We start from the raw sequence: 22,266 nt of genomic DNA on the forward strand, positions 1-22,266 counted from the left end.
GTTTCTCTTTGTTTTGTATATTTTTGGCATATTCAACTTTACAACATCATCGCTCCATCTAGTGAATGAATTTAAAAACAATACAAACCTACATTCATAATATTTATTTTATTTTGTTTTGCATTTCAGAGTTTATTTATTCAAAAATTGATTTATTTTTGATTTTGTAGGTTAGGTGTACTACGTTTAAAGTGAATATTAAATCAACAACAAATAAAGACTTGGACCTAAAACAAAATTAAAACACATTTTACAGAAAAGCTGGTCTCAATTTTGGTGAACATACGAGCTGGCTGTGTGGACAGGAATTGAAAAACAAATATGTTTACCAAACGTTTTATTCCTGTACTTTCCCAGGCTGGGAGTACTTTTACAAATATACTAACGGAATGTTGGTATTTACTGTGAAATTTTCATTATTTATTGCTTTTTAAGTCACATAAAATGACAGCTCTTTTTTTTTGGAAGTAGCAATCAAAGCGTCATAAATATGTTTGTGTGAAACCTAAAAACAACATACTTTAAGTGCAGTGCACATGGGGTTTTCCATCGGTAAAACAAACCAATTTATTCTTGATCTAGATCTCTCAAAACACAAATTTCAACCTGTTTTTGAATTGGCAAAAAAAAAATGATACTATATTGTTGATTTAAGATCAGATCTGGATTTGCACCAATACTAATACAATTTTTTAAAAAGTTTAGCTCAGAACTTGAGAGCTCTATCAGACTTGTTACCTCAAAACCAAAGTTACACTGATACAATAAAAAAAATCCAATCGCTTTTTTTTATTACACTCAAAGCAGCTGTCATAAAAGATATGTTTTTCCGGAGACATTTTGGAGAGCATTCAGATTGTGTTTCTAGTTTAATCAGAGTTAGATCGAAGCACGCTTTATAAACTCTGAATAAAATGACTTATCTGTTAACTTCTATTTTTACGATAGAGACAGATGTCAAACTTTAAAACTTTCTACAGTTTACTTCTACAGTTTCTATCATAAATAAATCGGAAAACACCGCAAAACACTGCTCAAAACGAACTCAACTTGTCCAGGCTCTGCTGCTTTCCTTTCGAGTTTACAAAGAACAACAACTATAGTTTAAATTTTTTAAATTGTTTATTTCCTAGACTGTGGAACGCATCCTTTTTGGTTTGAATTGCGAAAATAAATTTGACAGTTCACAGATTTGACGTTGTTAAGCATCTTGCACATGAGCTACGAACTGCGAACTGTGGATGTTTGCATATTTTGACTTTTCTTTCACATGAGATTTATTTCTATTCGCAGACAGCAACGAATTGTCAATTTATAATTACCCTTTTGAACAAACCAAACAAGAGTGGTATAATTTTGAGGTTAAGTTGAGCGCCAACAATTTATTCATTCCAGTGTGGATGGTATGTAGAACGCGAATAAAGTTTGACAGTTCGTAGCAACCACATTGCAATTCGTTACTATCAAATTGTTTTTACAAAATTGTCTTGTTTTAGAGAACAAAATGCAAATTTTATTATCCTAATATAAGTGTCAATTAGTTTCTTATAATTTAAATGTGTTTTTGTTTGACATTGACTTTTTGAAATGTGTAAAATCACGTTTGTTTGTCCATTCGTTCATTCGTTGTTCGCTCACATGTGCAAGGGCCTTTAGTAGGAATAAAATAATTCATTTTTATTCCTTCCAAAATCTAATTCAAATATGAAATTATATTCACTGACCACATGTAATGTGAAAGGAGCTTAATAAAGATGGACACTTTTCATGAGAAGTCAAAGATGTCAATTTTCTTGAACTGATTGATTTCTCATAATGTCACCATGACGTAAACTGCATAATAAAGTCAATTTGTATTCAAGCGTTGGTGCTTATTAGATTAATGTGGATTATATTTTTTCAAGCAGTGAAAGTTATGCTTGTCATCCCGAAAGCAGATTTTCTTGCCGAAATCCTTATGTTTGTCCAGCTTTAGTTCTTGTGTCAGAATAATCTATTAAGAATTTAGCTGGGTTTACACAACTGCTAATTGAAATTTTTCAGTCTTCTTCTCACCGATTATTTTTCGGTTGGTGGCTTAAGTTCCAGTATAGGTTACTTGGCTCGTTTATGTTACTGTCTGAGGTGAGCGTTATTTAGCCACTTTAGGTTTCTAAAATTTTCTTAGATAGATTGACAAAGTTCTCAAATTTCTGACAGCAAAAGTGAGAAATGTGTATATATGGGACATTTTATTAACCATATATCTAATATCTTAGAAATGTAAACTGTAAGTGGGTCACTCGTCATTTGGGACTTTGACAGCTATGGAAACTTATCTAACAATTTATCTCCATTTGAATGAATGATACTACTTCCAATCAATTAAATGATTAATTACAAAAGGTCTCCAAACATCCCCTTCATACATAGTGAAGTAAATAAATCGAATCTGAACTCAAACTTTGAATCCCTTAATAATTTATTTATGCATGTCCAAATTATGACGCAGACTGTCTTGATTACAGGAAATATAAAAAAAAATTCTTTCCCTAGCTAAACGTAAATATTTTCCCGTCATTTCCCATTAATAAAAGTTTTATCCACCAAAATCTTATGAAAAGAATTACCTAAAGTCAAAGATGACACATACAATACATATATTTAGTCTTGACACCAATCCAATTTGTCATAGTCTTCGAATTTTAAGCCTTCGCATTCTATAGGCGTCTTTTTAATATTAAAATCAACTCATCACTCAATTACTCGTCATCTTTAATCACATAACGATCTGTATCTCATTTTGTCACCCCACATTTCCTCCAGTCATTCCTAGTACCTTATACCTACCTACGTCCCTACATACCTTACCTTAACTCTACCTAGTTTATTCTTTCTGTGTGTCAGTTGAAAGTTGCCAGAAGTCACGGTCGTCATCACTGTCGTTGTCGTCGACAAAGTCATCGTATCGTCTTCGTTGTCGCATGCCAGCCTGTCAACTTCTCTAGTCTGACGACCTTAAGGCCATCCATCTGACAGTCCGTCATAGTGTTGAAGAAGAAGTTGAACAACACAAGACTCGTGCCATAGTAATTGCCTCCGTTCGTTTGTTCGTTGGTTGGGCTGTGTTTCTCTCCACCTACCTACGTTCTTTTTACTTGCCATCATCCGGTCTACCGTCGACGACGACCGCTGGCGACGACACAAATAATAATAATCTCTCCCCACAGCCACAATGCCCACAGTAGTCGTTCTTTTGCTATATATTCCCCTCTGAATCAATTGACATTGCCAACCCAAGAGACGTCAGAATAATCCATAAATGCAATCATTCAGTCGAACGTCCGTCCGTCGCTCGAGCTCGGTGGCTCCATCTACCATCCATCTTCCTCTCGGTGTACATAATTTACAAATCACCTACACACGAGACGAGAGACGACCGACATGACGATAGCTTATGCTGGCTGCTTCAAGTCAACGAAGCCGTTTGTCGTCATCATAGTCGTTATAGTCGTCAGTCGTGCCACATCTAGTACAACCGAACGAAGTGACAACTCGGCGAAGCTGGCTAGATGCGTCACTTTGACCATACATGGTCTGGGACGCGATCTCACAAAAGGACGTGGACGTGATGCGATTTCCATGGCGGCTTAATCGCTTATTTATTTGTTTTTATTTATTGCCGGGCGACCAACCGAGCTGGAGGAAGTCGTGTGGTGTCGGTGTGGTGGCTAGTCGAGTCGGACATGCTGAATTGCTGACTCTGTTGTATACTATTCCGTTGGCATATGAAGCATCCCCCTTTCGCCTTCTCATCCTGTTGACTTGTAGCTTGCTTTCCGCAGAGCCGTTGTCGTTAGCGCAGTGGTATTGCAGTGTTGTGCAATGTTCTCGCACTTGTTGAGGGTAAAGTGGGTTGGTTAGGTGGCTCCGGGTGGCTTGGCTGGATGGCTGGAAAGGGGAACTAGCTTGGCAAGTGGAACACTGTGGTGGACGACACGACGAGCGACGACCGACGTCGAAGCTCTCCGTTGTAGTGGTTTTGATTGAGGTTTTGCTTATGAATGGCGAATGAGTGGTGGTTGATGAAATGACTTCCATAAGTCGATTAAAACCCTCTTTGCACTCAGTACATGCACCCGGACCCGGAGTCGGCCCCTGATGTGCAAAAGGCTTGTGGGTCTCTAGTGCTACCATCAGCAAGCCATTATAATTTTTTAATTTGGTATTTTTTTTTTTAATAATGCAAAAGTAGGGAAAATGAAATTCAATAAATGTGTGGTTGAGCTTTTGCAGCTATTGAAACCGAAAAAGGGAGGTTTGTTGAGGTTATGTGTGTTTGTGTGGGCAGCACAGGAATGTTTTTTTTTGGGGAATTTATGATGAAAATAAGTAGTTGTTTGCTTAACAGGGTGATAATAAAATAGGGTGCCAGTGGGAGTGGGGAGAAATTTTGAGGGTTAGGGTAAGAGGTTGAAATGAGGATGGGAGTGGTGATAAAATTATTGTTGTGCATTCAAACGAGGATAATAATTGCAATAAAAGTTTTAAGTTTTTTATAACGATACTTTTTATTATATTGAGTCATATATTAAGGGTTGAGTAATAGTTTTGCTTTATGTGGGTAATTTCCCTATTTAATCAGTTTGAACTTTTAAGAAAGCGGTCCGATTATTCGAGGGCAATACGAATTTTGTAGCATTTGCTTGAAATGTTTGTATGACTTCAATTATAGGTGATACAAGTTGCTATAAAAGTATTATTCTTACAAAATAATTGCTGACATTCCTCAAGGGTCCGTTCTTACCACGATTCTTTTTTATTCATTCAATACCAAATTCTCTATGGCTGAAACACACGGCTTCGTCTGCGTTACGTTGGGCCTGCTACGCGTTTGAATTACCCTTTAAATATGACATTTCTAAAATGGCACTACTGTCACTAGCAGTTGTTATTTTTTCTCAAAATAAAAAAAAATATAAGTTTTGAAATCGAAAAAAAATAAATTTATCGCGGAAAAGCCTCCTAAAACAAATGTATTTTGTTTGTTGACTTTTTACAGCTGTTTAGCTGTCAGACAAAGCACATAACGTAACATTACGTTATTTCCTTATGATTGTCAAATGAAACGTGAGGTCGAGCTTCATTGTGATAATATGCATTGAATTCATATGGCTGAACTCGTAAACGTCAGGCGAAGCCGAAGCTGAAGCGTGTTTGTGTTTCAGCCATTATTCCCCCAACCGACTAAAGCATTAGAATTTTCTGATTTTCTAATTCAGCTCCTTATTATTTAAATTTTGGAAAGTACGGCAGAAGAATAAGATGATCGAGTGGAAAAAGATCTTACATAAGCTTTAGTCAGATTGATGAGCTCTTTGTTGTTTCTTTCTGCTAAATTGTATCCTCTTTAACAAAATAAGTAGTGTTCAAATGTCAAAAGATAAGCGTTTGTCTAGGTGAAAGTGCATAAAGAAAAAATTGTATGGTCAAATGTGCTTACTCAACTAGAGTTTGGGTTCCAACCCCAGTGGAAAGTTGTTGGGTTCAGCAAACGAGAGAGGGGGAGAGGTGTTTTCACTAAGGCACCTCTCCTTATCCAGACGGCAGCGGAGGAATTCCCGAGATGGAATCAACGGTGGCGTCTACAGTTCCAGTTAGGTTGAACTACTTAGTGAACACCTTATAGGGCTTCTTCGACTTATTCGGATCTGAGGCCTATAAAGAGCGGTTTTATATGGCTCCCCATCCTTGGTGTTATACTTAGGATCTGGCCCTCCAAGTTGGGGGTTGTGCCGTCAGGGTGACTTCCTGATTTACGGATTTACTTGAATTAAGGACAACGAACTTCGAATATGCACGTGGAATGTTAGGTCCCTTAACAGACCACGTGCGGCTGAAGAAATAGCGGTAGAAAAAGTGCGAAAACCAACAGCGCTTATTTGGATGCGGCTTCGTCATTGGAGCCAGACTTAGGCAAGAAGTCTTGAGTTATAGGTGCATCAATGAGCGCCTCAAGACTATACGTATCAAGGCTAAATTCGGAGACATTAGCTTGATATGCGTGCACGCCCCACAGAAGAGAAAGACGACAACACCAAAGATTATGTTCTTTGAGCTCCTAGACAAAACATATGAGCACTACGATATTAAAATTGTCCTGGGCGATTTTAATGCCAAGCTAGGAAGGGAAGACATCTTTGGTGGAATAATCGGGAAGAACAGCCTGCACGTCAACACTTCCGACAAAGGATTCAGGCTCATAGATTTTGCTGCGGAGCGAAACTACATGGTAGCCAGTACGCGTTATCCACAACTCAACATCCACAAAGGAACTTGGACTTCTCCAAATCAATCTACCGTCAACCATATTGCGATCGACGCCAGACACGCTTCCAGCATCATGGATGTACGAACTTACCGAGAAGCTAACATCGACTCGGACCACTACCTCGTTGTAGCCAAGATAGCACTTCGGATTTCCAGACCCAAAGCAAAACAGGGAGGTGCTGAGAGAAGATACAACGTCCAACGGCTACAATCGCCAGAAATTCCCAAATCCTTTTCCAACCGAGTTACAAGTAACCTATCTCGAAGTTGTCTGCCGCCAACACAATGTATCGAAAACCAGTGCCAACATTGGCAAGATGCAATCAGAGAAGCTGCCTCTGATCTGCTGGGTTTCAAACAGCCACCAACAAGAAACCCCTGGTTTGAGGAATGTCGGCAGGCAAATGCAGCCAAATGCAGCCAAACAACAGGCACGCAAAGCGGCGCTGCATAAAAGGACGAGAGCTGCTCATGAGCTCTATGAGCAGAATTGGCGAGAAGAACGCCAACTTCTCAGAAGGAAAAAGAGAGGGTATGAGAAACGTGCGGTCGAAGATGTTGAGAGGTTTAAAATCAGGAATGAAGTTCGAAAATTTTATGAATAGGTGAAACGAAATTCACAGGTACATAAACCTATTACCGAAAGCTGCAAAGACGAAAGTAGAAACATCATAGTGGAACCGCAGTCAATGCTGAGGATATGGAAGGACCACTTCTGCAGACTGTATAACGGCGACGACGAACCGAATTCCGCTGTCAGGCAGCATGATGATCCCTTGAACATAGACGACGAAAGCCAACAAACCCGTCCTCCCGACTTAGACGAAGTAAAGATTGCCATATCGAAGCTGAATTCTAATAAAGTCGCTGGAGCGGATGGCTTGAATGCCGAGCTCTTTAAAGCAGCTGGAGATAAGTTGGTTAGGAGCATGCACCAACTTATCTGTAAGATACGATCCTGAAAAAAGGAGACCCTCTAAACTGCCCAACTATAGAGGAATAAGCCTACTTAACATCGCCTATAAAATCTTCTCTGCCGTAATATGTGAACGTCTAAAGCACATCGTCAACAACCTGATAGGTCCTTATCAGGGTGGTTTTAGACCAGGAAAGTCCACAGTTGATCAAATATTCACATTAGGGCAGATCCTGGAAAAAACCCAAGAACACCAAATCGACACCCACAACCTTTTCATCAATTTCAAGGCCGCATATGACAGCATCTACAGGGACGAGCTGTATAGAGAACTTGTTTTCGAATAAAAATCTCCTTAACCCAAATAGATTTTGAAATCAAACTCTTTTACCATATGCAAAATATTTTGGTAATTTTAAATATTTGTATAACAATTTAACTGACGACTTTTTAAGAAAGCTCAATAACCTACAAACCTTTTAAGCAAGACAAATCCTTATCAAGTGTGAAAAATAATATCACTCAAACTTCATTGGGACTCTCAGCATGTGATTTTTTTTTTTGTGTTCAAATCAGTAAGACATAATTAATTTTAACGCTTTGTTCGATTGATAAGCGATTAATTACCGTAAATTACGAAAATTCAACTAATATTATGACAATTCAAATGACAGCTGAGTTTGACAGGTGTCAAATATCAACAATAACATTAAATAACTACGAAATAAATAAAACCATACAAAAGAGATGGTTATCAAAGATTTTCAAATTTCACTTCTCTTTACTGATTATCACTGTTGTAAGACTTAATTAAAATAAAAAAAAACCTTTCTTCATTCGTTATAACACCATCAATAGAGAAGTGTTAATTCATAACCCACGCTTTGTGTTAACGTTGTGGTTACTCGTAGAAGTGGCAAGGTCGAATTGAAAAATACTTTTGACCCCATTTGTTTCGACACAGCAAGAAAATAAAGAAAACAAAAAAAAACTAACAAAAAACTACCTTAACGTAAATTAACTTTAAACGTCAAACGCCACAGACAATTTTGCTTTAGTTTCAAAGAGATAGTGAAAATTTCAAAGATCAAAGTCTAAATGAAAATTAAAGCTACTATAGTCGTACATATAGCTTTAGATAAAACAAAATATGTCACAATCATTAAGTTAACAATGTATAATCACTACAATTATTCTATTTCTTTAAGACTTCCTTAATAGCAGCCAAATAGTTAAAGCAATGAATAAAAAAACTTGTACACAGAAGATCTTATACACGATCTACAAATAGTCAAACTACAATGTTTGACAGCACAGTAGGAGAGATTCTATGGACAATTCAAAACAAACCCATTGAATTAATACAACATTTCAAAAATCCGAAATGTTGGTGCTAAATTTCCCCAATATATAAAATGGTTTCCAAAATTAAGCGAATTTAACCTCAAATATATCAAAATTTCATTATGTCAAAATCTTCGTTATGTCAAAATTTAAAAGCATAAAATAATTCCTCACATTCAGCTGCTGCAAAATGTTTATTTTTTCAATCAGCTGACAGTAGCGTTCACCAATCCCAATAGTTAGTAATGTCAAAAGTCATGAAAAATTATTATTTTTAATAGAAGGAATCTTTTAGATAAAAACGAATTGTCAATATTTGTATGGGGTTTTCGTTTTTGCAGAGCAGATTCTTATATTCCAGTGGAAAAATAAATCTATGATCAAATTTTTATTGGAAATTTTTCAAAGTGACAGTTTATCATTTTGTAATTTAGCTGTAAATAGTGTTCCATTCAAAATGAAAACAAAAATTCTTGGTGAAATCAAAATTTACCAATGGAAAACATTATTTATTTAAATGCCTAGTAATGTCATCGAAAAAGAAAAAGAACTGTCAAAATTGATTCCAGATCAAGAATAGAATTAAAAGGTTTTTTTGCTATCATGAGAATCATACAATCCCAATTTATTTGCTTGCCATTAAATTAAACTTTACCATTAAAATAAATATTTAAGAATTTGCAATTTTTAAAAACATAGTATGAAGTTTAATGGAGGATCGATTCTTCAAAGTTAAGAGAGCTTTAGGGGGTTTTAAAATATTCAATTCAATGTTTGAATATCTTGATTTTGTTCCCATTGTACATAATCGTGTTTCTACTGTGAAAGTGGTTATACCATTGTTAGATTATGGAACCTGCTGTTTTATACTTAACTGGCCTCAAGTTTCAATCGGTTTGAATATAGAGCTTTTCGGTTTTGAATCTTGTGGTTGCAGATGACGGAAATATTCATGGCATACCATACCATCAACCCTTTGGCTATATCATCTGGCGCAGTATGCACTAAGTGTCGTCCAAAAAGTCCTACAGAAGCATACATATACATATACTGGCTTTAGGCTCTCAACAACCATGGTGGCCCGTCTTTTGTTTTGTCTGGTATAAAGTGAAACTTTGAGGCAAATAATACACATTATTGTCGCGTTAACTGAATTTTTAGACTTGAAGCACGAATTGTCGTAAATTTAAAGATTATTAACCCAAATGACAATTATATTTGTTTATACTGACAACTAACGTATCCGAAAATTGTCTTCCTTTGTTTTAGTTTTGTTATTTTTTTTCTTAGTGGGTACAATAATCACTGCGATTTAGGTGAAATGCCTAAGGGCAGTTGGTTTAGACCTGGTTTTTTTTTTTTTTTGTTGTATAGCTATAAAATGGAAAATACTTCTGTTTCTTTGTTGTGTTACCATGGTTTTAAATGACAATGTAACAGATTGTGGATAAAATGCTGATGGCATGGGTTTAAGAAAAGAAAATATCAAATTAGACGAAATAGATCACGATATATGAATGGATAGGTATTTGCTGAGTTCAATCGAATATTTAGGTTAATTGGTAAATTTCAATTGAATGTGATTGAACATTTTTAATAACGTTTATTTATTGTTTAAGTTTAATTCACGCTTAATTCCCTTACTGTGTCGATATTAAACACAAATTCATAACAATACGGCTTGTTCACAAGACTAAAGCACTATTCACATGAGCACGACCAACAAATGAACGAATATTCGTCGATTTTGACATTTCTTCCACATGAGAGTTTTAAATTCGTCGCGAATAAAGTTTGACAAAGAGCCACAGCCAAACACACAGTACGTGCGATTATTTTATTCGTTGCTAGTGTGGATAATGTGGAACGGGAATAAAGTTTGACAGTTCGTATCAACTACAATTTCATTCAAGACGAATAAATTTGTTTTCTTAAATTTATTAATATATAATATTGAAAAGTAAAAGTATGCATCATAAATCAAATAGAAACTATATTACTATCGTTTTGTTAAGAATTTGTGTGGAAATATGTCTTCAAACATATATAAACTCATATTTTGTAATTCATTCGTCGTTCGTTGGTCGGGGTCATGTGAATACTACTTAAAATAGATGAACAAAATGTCTTTGTTATCGATAACACATGCCACATTAAAGTGCCTTGCACATCGGTTATAGATATTGTTATTGTGAACTGTTCATTGCGAATAATCATGAATTTTGACACTTCAATAAAATAGAGGCTCGGTGGTAGCTACGAATTGTCCCTATTACAACTTTGATAATCAAATAATTTGCAAAATACATTCTTCCGTTATGTATTTTGAACTAACTTTTGACAGCTGGCAAGGTATAAGTTAGTGTTTTAAAAATATTGTACTGTAAAATGTGCTAAATGAAATAAATTTGCAAGCGTTGTAGGTGCATAATGGCAGATTGATACTATATTTACATTTTTTTTAGTTTATTCACAATTAAACTGACATTTACCGCCTGAACACAATGGGTAAAGCTTGAATTTTAAAAAATGATTGAAGCAGAAGCTCCCATTAAAAGCACTCATTTTGAATCAAAGGGCGTCCAGAATATTAAAACAAGACAAGAATCGAATCTGTGCAGCGTCAAGTCATAAATGTTCAACTTAATCCCTCAACTATCCATATAAACCATATAAATGTCAAAAAGCTCTGCGGAATGAAGTCAAAAGTAAAGCAGCATTCACATGAGCGCGACCAACGAACGACGTATGACTTACAAAATGTGAGTTTATATACGTTTGAAGACATATTTCCACACAAGTTCTTAACAAAACGATAGCAATATAGATTCTATTTGATTTATAATGCATGCTTTTACTTTTCAATATCATATATTTATAAATTTAATAAAACAAATTTATTCGACGCGAAAAAAATTGTAGTTGATACGAACTGTCAAACTTTATTGGCGTTCCACATTATCCACACTCCCAACGAATAAAATAATCGCGCGTACTTAACCTAAAAAAACCATTCTTGTTTTGGTTGCGGTGGTCAAAGTCAAACTTTATTAGCGACGAATTAAAAACTCTCATGTGAAAGAAAAGTCAAAATCGACGAATATTCGTTCATTCGTTGGTCGTGCTCATGTGAATAATGCTTAAAAGTTCACACAACTTACGCTTCAGCTTCAGCTTCAACTTGCATTGTAAAGGGTGTCCCAAAACTAACGCAAGATTTGAATTTGCCGCCATTTGCGCAGTGAAGTGTTGGCAACCCTAAAAAAAAAGCAATTCATTGTTAAAGAATATTTCAAAAATAGTGAAAGCTTGGCGGCTGATTTTGGGCTGGAGGCATAATTGGGCCATATTTTTTTGAAAATGATGCTGGTCAAGCAGTGACTGTTACTGGTGCTCGATATCGCGACATGATTACACAGTTCTTTCTGCCAAAATTGGATGATATTGATGTGTCCAATATGTGGTTTCAACAAGACGGTGCCACATGTCATACAGCCCGTGAAACAATTTAATTACGGCATGAGACATTTCCAGGTCGTGCACTCTCTTGTTTCGGTGATCAAAATTGGCCTCCTATATCGTGTGATTTAACATCATTAGACTTCTTTTTATGGGGTTATTTGAAATCACAAGTCTATGTCAACAAGCCCACAACCACCCGTGCATTAAAGGAGGAGATTCAACGCTGCATCAACAAAATTCAGCCACATTTATTCAGAATGGTCATGGAAAATTTCAACAAAAGAGTGCGCATGTGCATGCAAAGCCGTGGAGGCCATTTGTCCGATGTGTTATTCCATACATAACCCTATCCTATGTACTTTACGAGTCAATAAAAATATAACTATCAAAAGACTAAAAACGGCGTTTTCTATTTAATTCAAATCTTGCGTTAATTTTGGGACACCCTTTAGTTTTGAGTGTTGTTTTCGTAGTTTTCGACTTTGACAGTACCACAAGCTTCAGCTTCAGTTTCAATATTGTGTTCAGTGAGTTAATCCAGCTTTATGAATTTAAATCGCTTTCTCTGTTCGCGTCACATGTGCAATGCACTTAATTGTGAATTGCCATTTTTCTTGAGTTATGACATTTTATTTTCATGAGATGAGATGATGAGATAGATGCAAATTGTCAAATTTTAATAAATTGCCAATTTTATAAGTCAAGTAGAAAATTTAATATTCTTAATTTTACCAAATTTAGAGGTTTTTTAAAACTTAAAATTACATACAATTTACCTTATTTGAAAGCGTTAAAACTAAAATATGATTTTTGGCATGTGACCACTACGGTTAAAAAGGAAGTAATCTTAATAAAATTATAGATGCGAAACGCATTTTAAAAAGAATCTTAATTTTCAAAACATATGTTTACAGTTTGGCAGCGATAGTTAGATAGACATCAGTCGGTTCATTTTGAAATGTCAAAACCAAACTTAAAAAAATTACTTGACAGCTGACAAAATGTCTGCCAGTTAAAATGATATTGCCAACTTAATGTTGTATACATCTAAAAAAACACCTAGTACAATATTTTCCAAAAAGACATATTATTGTGAATAGCCTCTTATTTGGAGAGCTGTCAGATTTGACTGCAGAAAATTACCAAAAACTGAACGATACACTTCAACAACACAATTATATTGATAAAATCAACTGCAGAGGTAATAAAATTTGCACTGTTATATTTTACAGTTTCCAGTTTTGGAGAGAAACATTGTGACCTTGTTATTTATTTATCTAAAGGGTGATCTTGTGATTAAACATATTTAAACCTTTTTTATGAAACAAAAGTTTAATACTTAGGCGTTTATTAAAAAGACATATTTTCACATTGTAAATGTCATTTCTTCATTTTTACAATAAGATAACTATCCAACAATTTGTTTTTATAAGTAATACTTTTTTTTATATCAATATGAAATTATAAAAGTTATTTGATATTATTAAAAAATTGCTTTGACATTTGGGATACAATTATCGGTCCCCACCAAATTTGAGATTTGGTAGTCAATATGATTTCGAGCTGTCTTTCTATATTGATACTAATTTTATCAAACGGATATTGCTTTTAAATGACCTACATTCCAGACGATGCGTTTACAGTTGCATTTCAACAGTTAAAAAAAAAAAAATACCAGATTAAAATCATGCCAATCAACTTCATTATGCATATATCCGTCCACTAAATCGATTGTCAAATAAAATTATACTATATTCCCCCTTAAGTTATCTTTGCATACCACTTATGTACTGTGCCAAAAATGGATTTCCAATCAACCGACCATTAGAAGCCATTTCAAACACATTAGCTTTGCTTGCTTTTTCCAATAGTATAAAAACAAATATGAATAAAAAAAGAAATAAAACTCATTGCGTTTCCAGCCATACATATATTAAAGGCCACTTCATATCGAGCTTTTAGAAACCAAAAGGCAAAGTTGGCATCGAAGATAAATGTATAGATTTTGTGTGGGAAGAGGTAAGTGAGTCGTTGTCGTTCTCTTCATGTCTTTCAGCAGCCACAAGTTGAAGTAGACTTGGCGACGTTTATTTGCTTAGTTTTTTATTATTATTCTTAAACTTCTTGTCTTTGCCTTATAAAGTCATAAACCCATTATTATCGTCATCAATTAACGACCTCCTCTTGAATATGTGTAGGACTGTTCGTATATTGAAAGAAGCATTCCGAATGTCTTTTGAGAGTCGATTAACTTCTTACACAAACAGTCCCCTCTTTATGCTTGAATTTCTTTATTTAATAATTTAAAAAAAAAAACAGGGGTGCGGGTGTTTAAAAACATTATTTATGGTCTACGTTTGTATATGAGCGTGGGTCAATATTTTATGCGTGAGGAACTTATGAATTTTGTTAATATATTCAAATTTGACAGCTACACAAAATTATTGATACCACACAAACACTGATTTCGCTCGTTGATTTGGTATGCAAGAGGATTTAAACGTCAAACTGGAACTGCTATCAAAACTGGTTTCAATCTCATTAACACTATTTAACACCTTGCACTGATTATAATCTCGAAATAACAAATTCAAAAGTCACATAAAAATCAATTATGTATAAACATCTGGGTGGAGCATTCAAATTGCTTTTGTTAATCATGGATGATTCATTAAACGTCAAAAAAAAGAAGACTACTAAACGACCATTTGATGATTAAATATGAGTTATATGTAGGTTATGTAGGTGTCAAAAGCCTCATAATTTAAAGCTCGTTTGGAAAGAAAATGAAATGAATTTCCATTTTGTTGACCTTTCTGACAGGTTGTCTTCACTTGACCTTGTTATTTTCCACACAGCAAGAAAGACACACAAATATAAACCACAATGCCCACTTCGCATATTGAAAAGCATGAGTCAAAATGAAGAATGTTAGTTGGTAAGGTCCAAAGTGACAATAAGAGACTATATTTTCAAAGCTTGTACTCGTCTATTCAAGTTTTTTTTCTTTCTTTTTGTGGTGTTCCTTCCGACGATTAGGTCATCACCCACTAGCACGGGATAGTTGTCATTCATAACTTTGACAGACAACTAAGCGTATGCGTTTTGTTTATTTGTGTTATCCTAAGTTCTGCATATATGTTATGTGTGTTATATACAAGACATAAAAAAAGCAGGGAAATCCAATGTAACGAGAAACGTTTATGAGTGAGCCGACATTTAAATTAGTTTTCTTAAAATCTGGAATTGCGTTTGCAGCTTTTTAGTCAATGACATTGACTTGACGTTTAAGATTACTTATATTGCCGCTGCGCGTCGGAACTTAGGAAGTTATTAATAGGTTGATGCACTAATGAGGTGTGGCCTTAAGAGTTTTTCCTATGTACTAATGACAGATAAAAACTTTCGGTTGATGATCTTGAGAAGTTTTGTTTGATTTTTAGTTGTTTAAACAGCTGTTTGTTTGCTTGGTTTGTCGTTATGGGGACTAGGTTGAATTAAGTTGAAATAATGTAGACTTTTCTTTGTTTCTGTATTGTCTGTCCTAAGTTAGTCTTGTGGCAGTAATCAATCATTTAAGCTTATAAAAATGGTATGATCAATGGAACTTAAATGGCTGAAACACATACACGCTTCAGCTTCGACTTCGTCTCCGTTACGTTAGGCCCGCTTCGAGGTTGCTTTGAATGACATTTCTATTATTTCATCCCTCCAAAGAGCAAATATTTTGTTTGTTGACATTTTTTTACTGCTGATGAGCTGTCAGACAAAGCAAATGTTCAGAAAATTGAACTAGAGCTTCCGTTTGGAGTCACATTACGTTACATTACATTCTTTTCCTTACGATTGTCAAACAAAACGTGAGGTCGAAGCTACATTGTGATAGCATGCATTGAATTCCTATGGCTGAACTCGTAAACGTCAGGCGAAGCCGAAGCTGAAGCGTGTATGTGATTCAGCCAAAACATTTTTAAGCATGAAACTTCATTTTATAGTCAAATTTATTTTGTGGCTTCTTTTTTTGATCAAATTGATCCGTTTGATTTAACTTCGTCTTATGTTCTTTATCCGTTTTAAATTGAGGCATATCAGATTGACATCAGTTTGAAAACAAATGTTTGCTTTCACCTTCTTCTAAATCTACGTAATAAAAAATTCCAATCAAATTGGAATCATTCGTGTCTGTCAGATGGGTAATTTGAAGCAGATGTCAGAAACCGTATTATCATTATTCCATAACTTAAACCAATGTTGATTTATAAGGGCTCAATAGTTAAAGGTTTATCTGCATATAAACGTATCCCGTATTTCTTAGGCTACCGTGCACTTGAAATCTGCTAGTGGCAGCCACGGCTCAGAACCATCAAGCGTTCTTCTGTACAATAATCACGCATTCACGGCTGTCATATCGAAGAATATTCTGGGGTTTAATTTGTTTGAGAATCCAACAGATCAACTCCACCCATATTCCGATTATGTGTCATGACTGCCTTTGGACATGATACAGTTTGGTAGCTCTTTTCTTTTTTGGTGAAGCGTTGGACTTCAGAAGACGGTTTGCTGACAGAATATGTGGAAGCAGAGTTTAAAATTATGTTGTCAAACCATGTTACCACAGAAATATCCAGGTTATCAAATGTCGCCAGTTTTTCCACAGTTGCAACTATTTCCTTTTTTTCAATTCCTTTTCGGTAGGAACTTTATAACCCGGAATCCGATTTGCCTATATCGTTTCTAGCGGTAAAATCGCTTTTTTTGCCAGATAAGTCAACAGCTGTAAGGACGTGTACCAGTTGTCAAAGAATAATTTGTAGTTGAATTCGTCGGAAATAGTTCTCACCAGTCTACAACAACATCACGGGATGTACCAATCTTTGTCAAATCGGTTAACAACTGTACACATCCTTGGGCTATAGTATAAAGTTCAAAATCGTAGCTGAACCCAGCTATAATTTGTTTGTCTACTGCCATATATTCTTATCTAGGGACAGTAAGGAGTCTCTGCCTTGTTTAGTCCAAGAATGGTCTTATTTTATGAAGGGGATCATTTCCTGGTTGTCTTTTGGGTACTTTCCTCGAGTTGGGGTTGAAATGTATGAACCTTTTTCTTGCTTTGAACAGGTTACATGCCATTACAGAGTTATTTTTAGGGTAACCTAGGCTTTCATTCCAACAAAACTTAGTTGATGGTAACTGTACGATGGACACGTAAAGGCATATTTCAAAAAACTGATCAAGTTCCATTGCTGTTATGAGAGGAGTATTTTTTACAGGAGTATCTGATTGTTTCGTGTTCTATATATTTGAACATTTTGTCTGTAAGCAACTACTTGTAGATGTATTGTACTGTCGAATCCAAGCTCCTTATTTCTTCAGGTAATGTCGTATCACCTGTGAATAGCGTGTCTCCAGTTTCACGCTATAAGTTGGGTGAGGTCACTTTTCACTTGTGCGCGCCACCTGATCCGCGGTCTTCCTCTACTGCGCTGTCCTGTGGGTGTGGATTCGAAGACTTTGCGTGACCCAGCCATCTTAGTTGCTGGACTTCTACCCTTCGGGCTAAATCGTTCCATATTCTTATATAGCAACATTTTCGTCCCTCGAGAGAGGACCTTACCACTCAATTGCTTTCTTAGTCAAAAGAAACAGCGGTTATCAAGAATTATTCTAAGTTTGATCTCAGCGCTGGTGTTGTTTTCTGCGTTTACGGCGGAGCCTAGGGAGACGAAGTCCTTGACTACCTCAAAGTTACGTCTGTCGATAATGACGTTTTGACCAAGACGTCGCGTCGGTGTTGTGGCTGGGCTGAAAAGACTTTCTTGGGTGGAGCGTTGTCGTCCATTCGCTTGATGTGGCCGAGTCAATGTAGTCGTCTTTTCTTGGCCTTCTGGACTACATCCACATCTTGGTACAGCTCGTACAGTTCTCGGTTGTATCTTTTTCTCCTTTCGCCATCTTCGCATACGGGACCAAAAATCCGTCGAAGAATTTTTCTTTCGAAAGTGCCCAGTATCAATTCCACTTTGTACTTATCGTCCAGCACTCGGCGCCGACGTAGAGTAGGACCGGTCTTTCGAGTGAGGAGTTTTGAGCCCAGTTGTTTGGCCAAATCGAAGCAGCAGAGGTTCCCTAGAGTAATTCTTCTTCGGATCTCTACTAACGTGTCGTTCGTGGGATTGATGTTTGTTCCAAGGAACTCCTTAACTACCTCGAAATTGATGCTACCAACATTGACGTGCTGTCCTTGGCGGTGGACAGATGTTGCTTTGTTTGTTGATAACATATACTTGTTTTGTCCTCATTCACTTCAAGACCAACTAGTTTCGCCTGTTCTTCAATCGCTGTGAAGGCCTCAAGGACATCTCTCTTGGATCGACCGAATATGTCTATGTCGTCCGCATAGCCGTGGAGCTGGGTGGATTTGTTGAAGATAGTGCCCTCCGTGCTCACACCTGCCTTACGCACTTTCTACTCCAGGACTATGTTGAAGAAGTCACATGACAACGCATATCCTTGTCTAAACCCTGCGCATGTTTGGAATAACTCGAATGAGCTTTACCCATTTGCACACTGCACTGCGTGTTGTTTAGCGTCATGTGGCGTAGCTGGATCAGTTTGTTCGGGATGCCGGACTCAGACATCGCCATCATAAGCTCTTGGCGGTGGATGCTATCATAAGCAGCTTTAAAGTCGATGAAAAGATGGTGGGTTTCGACTTGAAATTCGTTGGTCTTTTCCAGGATCTGCCTTAGTGTGAACATTTGGTCTATCGTTGTTCTGTATGGCCTAAAGCCACACTGGTACGTGCTGATGTTTGTGTTGCAGAAAGGTTTAAGACGCTCACACAGTACGTTGGATAGGATTTTGTATACAACATTAAGCAGGGATATGCCACGGTAGTTTTTGCATAACATCGGATGGCTCTCTCTACCTCTTCTCTGCTCGGAGGCTGGGATTGGGTCTTAATTGACTGGTCTTGTTTCTCTTTCGTCATTATCTTGCTCGACATTTTGCGCATTCAGCAGCTGTTGGAAGTGCTGCTTGAAAACATCTACAATTCCCTGTGCTTCGGTGACTAGGTTTCCTTCACTGTTTCGAAGAACTTGTGTCCCTGTTCTGAAACCAGAAGCTAATTGCTTCGACCTTTTAAAGAAACGTCGGGTTCTTGGCTCGAGACTTCTATAGATCTTTGAGCTGAGAAATTGCGGATGCTCTTTTCTTCCTTCGGAGGGTCTTTTTCTCATTTCTCCTTTCCGCGCGGTACTTTTCCCTTGCTGCTCTTGTTTTCCGTTGCATCATCTGCACACGTGCATTTTCCGTCTCTCTTTTCAATATCAAACATTCATCATCATACCAAGGGTTCGCTGGTAACCTATGGTGGTTTGGGCTACATTTTTTATTATTTCGCGATATTGGTTCCACAATGTGTTGACGTCTGTAGTATTTGGGAGGACGGCGGCGGAGAGTCGCTCGCTCAGGCGCTCGCTGTTTTCTCTGGCATTCTCAAATGTGCTAAGGCAACCGATGTTGAACTTCTTTCTTTGGGCCGCACGTGTTTTTTTGTCGTTTAATATTCGAGCTCTAAACTTAGCCACTACCAGAAAGTGGTCAGAGTCAATATTTGCTCCTCGGAAAATGCTCACGTTCAGGATGTTGGATGCGTGCCTTGTGCCGATTAGCACATTGTCGATTTGGTTGGTGGTTTGACCATCCGGAGATCGCCAGGTTGCTGTGTAGATCTTCCGTCTTGGAAATCTAGTGCTAATTATCACCGTATCACGAGCTGCAGCAAAGTCGATTAGTCGGAAGCCGTTATCTGTTGTTTCTTCGTGTAGGCTGTGTTTTCCAACTAATCCGCCAAAGATGTCTTCCTTTCCGATATTTGCATTGAAGTCTCCGAGTACGATTTTGACGTCGTCGTCTGGACAGGATTCGTAGGCTCTATCCAGGAGGTCGTAGAAATCCTCCTTCCTAGACTCCTTAGCATCATCGATAGGGGCGTGGGCACATATTATACTGATATTCTGTTCACTTATTTGTTTGAAATCCACGACTTTCGATCTAAGCCGATTTCCCGATTTCGACGAATCCGCATCCAAATACATGCAATCTTTGATGACAGCTATAATAAATGTCGCCATTCTTTCTCTTCATTGTCCCTGATCCTATCCATCGTCTTTCCTGGATCGCAGTAATATCTGCCTTATACTGCGAGAGGACAGATTCAAGTTTCTGAGTTGCACCTGGAGTGTAGAGGGTTCTTAAATTCCAGGTACAAACTATCAATGCGTAGTCCGTTGTCGTTCCGGGTCTGATTACCATAAGAGGGAGTTCGTTATCCGAGGCTGGTATCTCTCTCATAACTGGTTCATAGATGGTACTTATCAATAAAATTTAGAGCGTTTATGTTACTTATTTCACACTGAACGCACAAAACAACAGAATTTGTTGAAAACTGGAAAATATAAAGAAAACAAATTTATTTCCCGCGAAAAAAATTGAAGTTGATACGAACTGTCAAACTGTATTCGTGTTCCACATTAGCCACACAAGCAACGAATTAAAAAAGAGGCTGGGATGCGACCCACACGGATTACTTCCCATCTCGTTGCATTTTTATATAAAAATTACTGAATATCGAAAACAATATTTTCTGTGAAATGAAATACGTTTGAAGGCAATAGTTTTAATTTTTGAAAAACTATTTGAGTCGAAAGTAAATTTTTACCAACTTTTGTTAATTTTTTTCGGTTTTGGTTTTTTTTTTTGTAAGAAAACTGTCAATTGAATTTTTGTCAAAATTTTATCAATGTTAACAACAATATTTCTTATAATATAAAAGTAGTTCAAAGCCAATATCTCAAAGTTTTAAAAAGATATTTAAGTCGAAAATTAATTTTTACCAACTTTTGTTAATTTTTTTAGGTTTTTATTTTTTGTAAAAAGTAACTGTCAATTCGATTTTTCTCAAAATTTGTCCTAATGTTGAAAACAATATTTTTTAGAAGAAAAATTAGTAAAAAGTTATTATCTCAAATTTTTGAAAAGATATTTGAGCCGAAAATTATTTCTTACCAACTTTTGTTAATTTTTTTTTCGGTTTTTATTTTTTTTTTAACTGTCCATTCGATTTTTTTCAAAATTTTACTGAATGTTGACAACAATATTTTTTGAAAGATAAAAGTAAATTAAAGCCAATATCTCAAAGTTTTGAAAAGATATTTGAGTCGAAAATCAATTTTTACCAACTTTTATTAATTTTTTGTAGGTTTTTATTTTTTGTAAAAAACTGTCCATTTGATTTTTCTTAACGTTTTTCAGAATGTTGAAAACAATATTTTTCATAATATAAAATAAGTTCGAAGCCTAAATTTCAAGTTTTTGAAAAGATATTTGAGTCGATATTCAATTTTTGTTTTTTTAGATGTTTATTTTTTATAAAAAAAAACTGTCAATTTGATTTTTTCTCAAAATTTTATCAGATGTCAAAAACATTATTTTTCGTTGCACAAAATTGTTTTGGAGATGAAATCATATTTTAGTCGTAAAATTTTGGAGGTGACAAACTTTTGTTTTTTTATCAGATGTCAAAAACATTATTTTTCGTTGCACAAAATTGTTTTTTGTTTTGGAGATGAAATCATATTTTAGTCGTAAAATTTTGGAGGTGACAAACTTTTGTTTTCAGTTTTTTTGATTTATAAAAAAAATCGTTAAATGGATTTTAATATATTTCTTTGATATCACGTTACAATATATTATATAAAATTTAATTCAAGTCTCTAGCGTTTTTGGTTCGTAAGATATTTAGGGTTAACCAAAATTTCACCTTTTTTTTCAAACTGCTATGGTTTAAAAACCACCCACGCAATTTTTTCCAGAGCCCTTTCTGGATATTTCTGCCTTATTATCTGTATAACAAAATTTATTTGAAATAGATATCTCTTCTGGTTCTTGAGCTATGGACGACGAAAAAAACGTCGCGAATGTACGTACACACGCACGCACAGACATCTTTCTAAAAATCTTTTATTTCGACTCTAGTTACTTTGAAACGTCGAGAATTGTCAAAATTTTCAATTTGACAAATCGGACCCATTGCAATAACTTCCTACGGGAAGCTAATAATAGCGCGTACTTAACCAAAAAATCATTCTTGGTTTGGTTTCGGTGGCCAAAGTCAAACTTCATTCGCGACGAGTTAAAAACTCTCATGTGAAAGAAATGTCAAAATC

General features: G+C 36.0%; 1 protein-coding gene across 1 annotated transcript in view; it reads left to right on the forward strand.

Annotated features, from left to right (window-relative positions):
- LOC129947460 (uncharacterized) overlaps positions 1–22,266 on the forward strand; it is a 179,828-nt gene that overhangs the window by 7,574 nt on the left and 149,988 nt on the right. The window lies entirely within an intron of this gene.

Source organism: Eupeodes corollae, chromosome 2, assembly GCF_945859685.1.
Source record: "Eupeodes corollae chromosome 2, idEupCoro1.1, whole genome shotgun sequence".
Taxonomy (NCBI): Eukaryota; Metazoa; Arthropoda; class Insecta; order Diptera; family Syrphidae; genus Eupeodes; species Eupeodes corollae.